An 11,397-nucleotide genomic window follows, 5' to 3' on the forward strand; every position below is an offset into this window, starting at 1 on the left:
AGAACCAGTTTCTTAAAGGATTCAAATGACAGATTAGGGAGCTTATATTTTATCCTGGAAGTAGTAGGGAGCCACTGATGATTTTTGAGCAGAGGAATGGTCATAAAGACAAATGAAATTTCAACCAAAGGGGGAAACCAGATTGTTAAAGGATTTAAATGCCAGATTAGGGAGCTTATATTTTATCTTGGAAGCAACAGGGAACTATTAATGATTTTTGAGCAGAGGGATAGTTGTAAGGACAAACAGTTCCTTAGGAAGATTGAAAAGAGAAGAGATCAGTAATCGGGAGAATAATCAGGAATTTATTCTAATAGTTGAAGTGATTGGTGACAGTCCTGAACTAAGATGATGGCTGTGTAAAGATGTAGAGGTGACAGGAAAAATGAATGACAGAACTATGCAAATGATATTGAGGATGGGAAAAGTTTCTTTTATATCTATCTTGTCCCTCCACCCTCATCTTTTTGAACTAGATGTGCAATTTCATCATACAGAAAGCTCCTGTTGAAGAACTTTCCTTATTGCATATCAGTGTTCTGTCTGCAACTTATACTCTTAAGGGTATTGAAAGATTAAATGATTTTCCCAGGACCATACAACCAATATGTATCAGAAGTAAGGCATGGGCCCAGACCTTTCAGATCTTGAGACCAGCTCTTTATCAACTAGATCATGCAGTCTTATAAGAGACACAGCATTGAGATCATCATAGAAGCCTATTACCTTATTGTTAAATCAGTGGATGTAGAAATGAATAAGTGAATTGGATGGAAGTTTCCAATTGCATGAAACAGGGTTAAATGACATATACTCCCTGAAGTACAGATATGGAACATAGGAAGGAATCCCAGAAATCATTTCTTTTGACTTCTACATGTTTAATAAATCTTGTTGAACTGAATGGAAATACAAATCTTGCGTATAATATCATTGGTTAATGATAAACTAATCTAAAGATTTCCAGTGATGAGGGACTCCTCCTTTCCTTCCTTCCTCTTAAGCAGCTCATTTGATTTTCACAGTTTTACATTGAATCTAAAACTGCCTCTTTGCAACTACCATCTGTTACTCCTGGTTCCATCCACTAGGGCCAAATACAGGACAACCTTTCAAATACTTGAAGCCCTATGGGGAAATATTTTTTTTATGTGTGTGTGATTCCAAATATCTTAATAAAAATTCTCTGAAAGGCATTTAAAACACCAGTTTGAGGTTAAGCACTATTGGAGAGAGGGAATACAAAACACAGGTAGCCATGGAGCTGAAGAATTTTCTTGATTTTAGGCAGGATCTGACAACCCACTGTTTTCTAAAATACCTTGTCCTGCTCTGTATTCTTTTTCTACTTCTTGAAGTAGGCATCAGTAAAATAATTAGGAATTTTTACAAGGTTAACCCGGATAGATGTAGAACTGACAAATTTCTGAGGGGTCTTTGCAGAAAAACACCATTGATCATCAGAGGTCCAGTCTCCAGTAGCAAGCCACTGCAGGAAAACTATGGTGGCCAGTGAGCATGATCAGCACCATGCCCAGGAAGCCTTGTCTCACACACTGGCTGAATGGAGTTTTGCTATGACTTAGCCGCTTCCTAGGCACATCTTCAATAGGATACTACTCAGGCATTTTGCGCATCTTTTACCATCCAGTTTCCTCCATTCCTATCACCACCAATCAGCTTTGAGATTATAGCAGGCACCTCCTCTCTCTTTTTTTCTTTCATTCTGGGTTTTTGGTGCAGTATATTTCCTCTTGTACTTGATTTGCTGGAAATACATTACAGACCTGAAGTATTACTTAGTGTTAAATGTCTGAGGTAAAATTTGAACTCAGGTTCTCCTGACTACAGGGCTGACACCTTAGTCCACTGAACTGTCTAGCTGCCCTTCATCCTATTTTTTTTCCCTAAGGCAATTGGGTTTAAGCGACTTTTCCAGGTCACACAACTAGGAAACGTTAAGTGTCTGAGGCCAGATTTGAACTCAGATCTTCCTGACTTCAGAGCTGGTGCTCTATACTCTGTACCACCTAGCTGCCCTCCTAATCCTATTTTTAAGGCACCTGGTGCATTCCTGCTTGTTTTCTGCCCCAGTTCCCAATTTAAAAATCCTTTCAACTAAAAAAAAATAAAAGTATTCACTCCACAAAATTTAAATCAGCATTTATTTTGTACTTTCTAAATGCAAAAATCTATGTATACAAAGGCAAATTTAACACAAGACTAGCTCTCAAAGAGCTTGTAATCTATTTATAAGTCAAGAAGACAAATAATTATGTAACAAATGAAGTGTAGATGAGAGATTGAGGCAAAGTATTATGGGAAACATGAGGAGTAAAGGAGAACTTTCATAATGGTATGGACTGAAAGGTTTCATAGAAGAGGTAGCACCTAATTTGGGCCTCAGAAGGAAAGAATTTGAAATTTGGGGTGGGATGGAAGGCTACATTATTGGTATATTGTATATAATACAACTGGGGAAAAGGTTGGAGTCATGTTGTAGAAAGCATTGAATAACGTGGTTGGGAGTTTGTTATGCCTTATTTAGTAGGATATGAGGAGCCACTGAAGGATTTTTGGGTATGGGATTGCCACACTAATAATGGAATTAAGAATTCTTTGAGCAGCAGTGTAGACAATGGATTGTGGAGATGAGAAATTTCAGACAATAAAATCAGCTAAGAGCATATTTTATGAGAGGTAATGGGAGCCTGGAGTAGGGTTGTTGTAGGGAAAATGGAAGTAGTTAGAAATTACAGAATTTGGCAACTGGACATGAGGGTTAAAAAAAGAGATAAAAGTAAATGATTCCAAGCTTATGTCTTGGTAACTAGGAGGGTGGTGGTGCCATTAAAAGCAGTGAAAAAGTAAGGATGAGGAACAAATTTGAGATGGCAAATAATGAGCTACTTTATATGTGGTGAGTTTTACGTACTATTTCCTTATGGCATTTCCAGTAAGTAGGAGTAACTGGTAATGTCTGCTATAGTAGAATGGGAAAGTCATGGGAGTAAGAATCAAAAATGCTGGCTTCTAAAAATAGATAAAATTTATATTTCCATAGTACTTTGGAATTCACAGAATTATTTATTTTTATCACAACAACCATAAGAGACATGTAGTGCAAGTGTTAACATTCAGATTTTGTGGACAAGGAAACCACACCTCAAGAGAGATTGCACAATTTGCTTAGTCACTTAGCTACTCAGTCCTTGAACTGAGGCTAGAGCCCACATCTTATTTCCAGACTCACTGCCTCAAAACTCTCCCTTCTCCATTCTATCCTCTACATATCCCTGAAGCAAAGACCTCACTATGCTACCCATGGTTCTCCACAAACATCATTGCCTCCCTATTGCCTTTAGGATCAAATACAAAGTCCTCTGTTAGGCACTTGCCTAGTATAGACTGGCTCCAGCCTACATGATTCTCCTTTGATATACTCTATAAGCCATTCAGACTGATTTTCTTGCTATTTCTCAAATATGGCATTCCTTCTCCCATCTCCACATCTTCACAACAGTGGAGTTTCATACCTGAAATGCATTTCTTTCTTACTGTACACCCTAGAATCTATTACTTTTTTCAAGCTCAGCTCGTATAGCATTTCCTACACGAGTTCTTTCCTGATTCTTCTACCTATTAGTACTTTCTTCTTCCCAGTGCCCCAAATTACCTAGTATTTATTTTGCATATAATCTTTTTATTGTTAATTTTATACAAGATGTCTCTTCATAGACTTTATTTTGCATATATTTGTGAATGTACATGTAGTTTCCCCTACTAGAGAAGAGGTATTGTTTAGTTTTTGTCTTTGAATTCTCATGGTCAATCACAGTATCTGACACTTAGTAACCACTTAATGAATTCATTTGATTGACATATTGAACAATCTCATGAGTCAGACAATGCAAGCATTATTCTTTTTTTTATAGATGAGGATGTGGAAGATCAAAGACATGAACTGACTTGAACTCAGGTCTTCTGACTTCTAGTTTAGCATATTTTCTATCAGGTCTTAAATTGGATATCCAATTAGAAACTAAATAGAATATTCAATGAGTGAGAAAAGAATATTTAGCAGATGAGAAAAGACAAGTAAAAGAGCTACCAGAAGCACTCGGTTGGAAAATTTAGTGTTTGTGTCTCAAGGTGCACAAGAACTATCTAATAAACTTAATGAGCCAAGCAATTGGTTTTGAACAGTCACAGACTATGAGTACAAAATGGTAGCAATTTTTGAGAAGGAGAAAAAGAAATATGGGTAATTACCATCCAATAAATCTAGCTATATGGCAAAATCTTATCCAGTGCAGAGCAAGAGAAAAAGAGAAGACCCAGACACAGTGAACACTTTTCTAGGTATTAACTTGCTAACAGAAATGAGCAATCATTGTTATATATCAACATTATCAACACTAATTGACCAACCAAGTAACCAATCAATCAGCAAGTATTTATCAAGTGCTTAATATCGTCAAGACACTGTGTTAGGGGCTAGATATTCATAGTCCAAAATGACGTAGTCCCTACTCTCAAGTAGCTTATATTTTATCATGGAAAACTACCCATAAATGTATTTACAATAAATATGAATTAAATATGAGTTATTTCAATGCACTGGAAGTGGCAAGAAGAGTCCCATATAGGGGATAGTGTTTGACTTAATAATTATCCTTCAATACTTCCAAGATACATAATTTCATTGTTTTGGAGTTTTCCTTTACTGAAATAGAATTGGAGCCTTCCCATGACTTGGTAGGGAGATGAATTTTGTGAATTTCTATCGATAAAAACTCATCAACTGGTGACCAAGACCCTAGTGATAATTCTTTAAATGTCAAGGAGATTTAATATGGTGTTTTCAAACTTGATTTTTAAAAAATATTTTGATAACCATAATGAGGACACTTAGCAAAAAAGGAATGGAACAAAAGACCAATAGGAGACTTCCCAGAAGCAGTCAACTGGCAGATTTAGTGATTTAATTTCAGTTGGCTTCATTTATATTCCTACATATTTTACTTTATGAATTTAAAAACACTATTCTAAAAAGGGATTCATAGGTTTTATCAAACAATCACTCAATCAACAAACATTATTTGTTTTTAAAAGTTATACTTTAACATTCATTAAAAATTTTTTTTATTAGCTTTTTATTTACAAGTTATGTGCATGAGTAATTTTACAGCATTGACAATTGCCAAACCTTTTGTTCCAATTTTTCCCTTCCTTCCCCCCAACCCCTCCCCTAGATGGCAGGATGATCAATACATGTTAAATATGTTAAAGCATAAATTAAATACAAAATAATTATACATTAACATTCATTTTCTAACATTTTGAGATTCAAATTTTTTCCCTTTCTCCATTCTTCCCCACCCACTGAGAAAGATAAAAATATATGTTATAAATATGAAGTAATTGAAAACATATTAGTATGCTGCAAAAAAAAAATTAAAACAAGGAAAATAAATCTCTGCACTCAGAGTTCATCATCTGGAGTTGGACAGTGTTTTTCACTGTCCTTTAGAATCATTTTGGATCATTATATTGATTAGAGTAGCTAAAGTTATTTACAGTTGATTAGTGTTATAACATTGCTTTAATAGGTATTCATTAAACATCTATAATGTGTCAGGTACTGTGCTAAGTGACTAGGATACAAAGAAAGGCAAAAACAGTCCCTTCTCTCCAGTAGCTCACTAACCATAAAAGGGATCTATGACACATTAAACAACAACAATAACAATAACAACAACAACAACAACAACAACAACAACAACAACAACAACAGAGATGCTGTTCAGCATCTCCTTTTTATAATGGGCACTCAGACTACTGTAGGATCTATATTGGAAGAATTGGAAGTCTATATTTGTCAGACTGACGAAAATAATGAGGTATGATGCTAAATCTCAAGTAGAAGGATAATAAATACTTTGTAAATCTGAACTCTTATATTTATAAATTGTTTTAAGATTTACAAAGTATTTTCTTCACACTTAAAGAAATGCATACTCTATTGTGGGAGTGTCTTGTTCATTATTGAACGGGAGGAAACTAGTATAGCTGGGCCACTTAGACTCATGTTTTTGCCTCTTGGTTCTTTCCAATTTGTGGGAAATTTAGGAGTATTGAATCTGCCTAATCTTGTATTAAGTTGTATTCTGGCTACCACCATGCAATCATAGGATTAGAGAATTAGATCTGCAAGAGACTTCATAGGCCAAAAAGTCCTACTCCATTATTTTATAGATGAGGAAACTGAGGCACAAAGAAATGATGTGACTTATTCAGAATCATATAGGTAGTAAGTATTAGAAACAAGGAGTGACTTGGGAATCAGAGACAATGGGTTTCACATTTAATACCTCTGTTACTTTGAATAAGCCACTTAAGTTATAGGTGCTGAGGCAGCACAAAAGAGTATTTTAAAAATAATTAGAAGTCCTCTAGAAAGAATATTATGTTATAAAAAAGAAAAAGGACTCACATGTGGGAAAAAATGTCTCTGGCTTCCCTTTTTGCAGTGGTAAGGAACTGGAAACTGAGCGGTTACTCATCAGCTGAAGAATGGCCGAATAAGTTATGGCATATGTATGTTATGGAATATTATTGTTCTATAAGAAATGATCAGCAGAATGATTTCAGAGAGCTCTAGAGATTTATGTGAACTGATACTGAGTGAAGTGAGCAGAGGCAGAAGTACATTGTACACATCAGCAGCAAGATTATATGATTATCAATTCTGATAAATGTGGCTCTTTTAAACAACAAGATGATTCAGACCAGTTCCAATGGTTTTGTGATGGAGAGAGCCATCTGTATGCAGAGAAAGAACTGTGGAGACTGAATGTGGATCACAACATAGTATTTTCACTTTTTTGTTGTTGTTTGCTTGAATTTTATTTTCTTTCTAATTTTTTCTTTTTGATCTGATTTATTTTTTGTGCAGTATGATATTTGTGGAAATATGTATAGTAGAACTACACATTTAGCATGTATTGGATTGCTTGCTATCTAGGGGAGGAGTTGAAGGGAGGGAGAAATAAATTTGGAACACAAGGTTTTGCAGGAGTGAATGTTGAAAATTATCTATGCATTTGTTTTGAAAATAAAAATATTTAAAAAAAAGAAAGAAAGATAATCATGAAAGGACATACAAGAGCCTTGCTCCATTACACTTAAAAACACAAGAAATGGTTATAGCTTGATCCCTGGGCCTCAATTTCTTTATTTGTAAGTGAGGGGGTGAACTTCACCTTTGAGGTCTTTATCTATGGTCCTAAGATCCCATGACTTCAGAACTGGTGCTCTTTCCACCTTACTCTGCTACTTCCTTGAGGTGCAGCTCAGTAGGGCAGAGGACACTTAAGAAACCACATGACCTTCTTGTTCCTGCCAGAGAAAGCTCTTCAACTGGTACATGTTTTCAAAAGGGCAGTTTTCTTAGTGTCACTGTCTCTTTTTTGGCTAACAAATATCCACATGCTTCCTGGGGAGATCATGAGGAATGACTAACCAATGCTTACAAATTTTCCACTGCTGCTTGCATTATACTTACAAATTGTTTGTGAATATAATAGAAAAACAGCTAGGATATAGATGGTTCTCTAAAGTTTATTTTGCAATTAACCTAAGTTAAAATGTGAGCTCAGACATATGTCAACTGTGTGATTCTGGCCAAGTCTTTTAACTCCTGCCTCAGTTTCCTCAATTGAAAAACATGATAATAGCATGACCTACCTTCCAATGTTGTGAAGATCAAATGAGATATTTGCAAAGCCCCTGGCACCTGTCCTTCAGTTTTTTTGTTTTAATATTTTTATTTATAAAATAATTTCTTACATTTGTCCTTAAAACTTTCAGTTTCAGATTCTCACCTTTTCTCCTCCCTCCCCCCAAATTGAGAAGGCATATTTGAAGTGATACAAAGTATTTCTATGAAAGTCAGTTGTTCAGTTGTTTCAGTCATATCTGATTCTGTGATTGCATTTGCTGTTTTCTTGGCAAGGATATTGGAGGGATTTGCTATTTTCTTCTCCAGTTCAGTTTAAAGATGAGAAAGCTGAGGTAAAAAAGGTTAATTTATTTGTCCAGGGTCACACAACTAGAATGTGTTTGAAGCCAGATTTGAAATCATGAAAATGAACCTTTTTTGATTTCAGAACTGGCATTTTATCCACTGGACCACCTAACTGCCTAAGAAGGTACATCGTAAGCACTTAATGCTTTTTTCTTTTCTTCTTGACACAAAGGACTGTGTCATCTAGCTGTCTTACATGAATTGATCCCAGTGAAGAAGACCTTATCTATGGGTATTTGTTAATTATGTCTTTGATCATGATGCAGACAGTTCATCTGAAAAAGATCTGGCAATTTTAGTGGATTTTAAGCTCCATAAGAAGCAGAAGTATCTTATGGCAGCCCCAAAAGATATTTGTTTCTAAGCATCATGAGAAGAGGCATATTATTCAGGACTAAGTAGATAATAGTCACCCTATGCTCTGTCTCAGTAAGACTACTTCTGGAGTATTATATTCAATATGGGGCACCATATTTTAGAAAGGATATTGATTAGCTGATACGTGTCAGAGAAGACCATTGGGATGATGAAAGACTTTAAATTCAGGTCATATGATGATTGGTTAGAGGAGGTGATGATGTTTAGTCTAGAGAAGGTGTTAGGTAGGAGGAATGATAGCTGTGTTTAAATATATGATGACTTGTCACCTGGAAGATGGATTAAACTTGTTCTATTAAACTCCACAGGGAAAAACTCTGAGTAGCAGGCTTAATGTCACATAAAATCAAAAACAAAAATCTTCCTATGTGTAAAACTATAGTGGGCTGTTCTTGAGAGATTTGGGGAGTCTTAGGGGGTTTCCCTTTATCAGGCACTTTGGGCTCAGGATCAATGACCATGATTTAGATATGTTGTAAAGAGGATCTTTTTTTAGGTTCTGAAATTCTATGATTCTAACAAATGGTTGTTGTACTGAGTCCTTATTAAATTACAAAGTTCAACTCAACAAACAAGTCTGGAGTAGAGAACTGGTCTTAGAATCAAGATTTGGGATTGAGTCCTGCCCACCACCCATAAAGTCCCTATGTGTTATGACCCTGGGCACCTAAGACTGAATTTTGATGAGGAGGAGTGCTTATTTGTGTTATCAAGATGGTACCTGTGAAAGGGTTCAACTCACTGGATTATGGTCTTTTCTTTTTTTTACTGCTGTGCACTGGGTTGGATTTGGTTGTATAGTCAGAGCAGTAGTTCATCTGCCTCAATGGGGGAATTTCCTACAGAGGAGTTCCCTAAAATGATGAAATCATAGGTTTAGACAAAACAGCAACAAAAAACCCAACAAATTAACCCCAGATAATAAAAATAATGTTCAATGCACTGTGCTAAATGCTGGGGATATAAAGATGAAAAATGACTGTCTGTTCACCAGAAGCCTACAATATGACAGGCATTTTAAGTTTTGCGTTACTTCAGTGGTAGCTAAATTGTACAGTGACTAGAAGGTTAGATTTTGGAGACAAAAAGACCTCAGTTCAAATGCTACCACTCTGTTTGCTCTGTTATCCTGGACAAGTAACTTGATCTTTCAGTATCAGTTTCCTTTTTTTTTCCTTTGTAAAATGAAAATAACCCCAAAAGATAATTGTGAGGATCCAAAGAGATAACATATGGACAATTCATATAAATACTAGTTATTATTATTATCTGTTACATATATGTTTAATGTCTCTTGAAAGACTATGTAGTGTTGTTTGCTTTCTTGTTTTTTCTTGTTTTTTCCTTTTTGATTTGATTTTTCTTATGCAGCATGATAAATGAAATATGTTAGAAGAATTGCATATATTTAACTTACATTGAATTACTTGCTGTTTAGGGGAAGAAGGAGAGGGAAAAGGAGGGAGAAGAATATGAAATACAAGGTTTTGCAAGAGCAAATGTTAAAAACTATCTTTGCATGTATTTTGAAAAATAAAAGCCTATTATAAAAATAAAATGTAAAGTGATAATAAAAAAGAAAGACAATATTAATTGATCATTTCAAGGACTGTTTCTTCTTTTATGTCCTGAATCAAAGGTGAGTATATATAGTACGTGAACAAAATCCACTTGTCTAATACAATTAAATGAAAAGGAGGGGTCTTACTAGCAAAGGAGGGGCAATTAGGTGGAGGTGATGTTGGAAGTGGTTTGTGGTTCATTTTTAGTCTTATTTTGACACAAACCTAAGATCCCAGTGAGCTGTTAAGAAGGTGAAATTAAAGTGTGCAACATGATCAGGAGACAGATTTGTTGCAGAATTTAGTACCTTATGTTGCAAAACCCACAGCTGTACCACAATTCAGTTATAGCTCATGCTTTGAAATATGCAAAAAGCTCCCTCTACCCCATTGGATCCTTTATGAATTGTCATCTTGATTCTAGTTGCATCACAGGAATGTACTGTCCCATAGCACAGTGTGGTGAGCTTTCATCTCACACCTGAAAATTGGCAAAGATAACAAAGATAGCAGTAGTCAATATTGGAGAGGTGTGAGAAAATAGTCACACTGGTACATTGTTGATGGAACTGTGACTTTATTTGACCATTTTGGAAAACAGTTTAGAATTATACCAATAAAGTGATTAAAATATGCATCCCCCTTCACTCAGAGATTCTATCACTGATCTTATATCCCAAGGAGACTATTGGTAGGAAGAAAGTACCCATTTACACCAAAATGTTTATGGCAGTACTTTATGTGGTAGCAAAGAATTAGAAACAAAACAGATATTCATTTAGTGGGGAATGGCTAGATAAATCATGACACATGAATACAAAATGATGTTATTGAGTTGTAAGAAATGGCCAAATATGGATAAACATGGAAAGATCCACATGAATTGATGCAGAGTAAAGTAAGCGGAGACAAAAACAATTAGGTATAATGACTACAACAATGTAAATGGAAAGAAGAATCATTTTTACAAATATGTGCACAAATCCAAAGTGAATCTTGTAAACGTATAAAGACTAATTATGTTAGAAAAGATATAGTGGAACCTCACCATTTTACAGATGTGGGAGATCTACTAGTGTTGCACATTGCGCACATTTTCAGACTTTTTCAATATATTGATCATTTATGCTGATTTTTCTTCTTAGGTTTTTTTTTAGTTTTAAAATGTTACTTGTTCTATGAGATGGCTCTCTGGAAGGGAGATGGGAAGACAAAGATATTGGAGAAACCATAGTGTTATAAAAAACAAAACATATCAATAAAATTTCAATTTAACAAAATCCTATCCATTATTCAAGCAATAGACTCATTGAAATTTAGAAAGGACCAAGTAGAATATAATGACTCCATGGGACAGGTATTCCAACA

The 11,397-nt window shown here is 35.2% G+C and overlaps 1 pseudogene; it reads right to left on the reverse strand.

Annotated features, from left to right (window-relative positions):
• Window positions 1-1,216: 1,216 nt before the first annotated feature.
• LOC111719132 lies at window positions 1,217-11,115 on the reverse strand (annotated as a pseudogene).
• Window positions 11,116-11,397: the final 282 nt, after the last annotated feature.

The sequence above is a fragment of the Sarcophilus harrisii genome, chromosome 1, assembly GCF_902635505.1.
Source record: "Sarcophilus harrisii chromosome 1, mSarHar1.11, whole genome shotgun sequence".
Classification (NCBI taxonomy): Eukaryota; Metazoa; Chordata; class Mammalia; order Dasyuromorphia; family Dasyuridae; genus Sarcophilus; species Sarcophilus harrisii.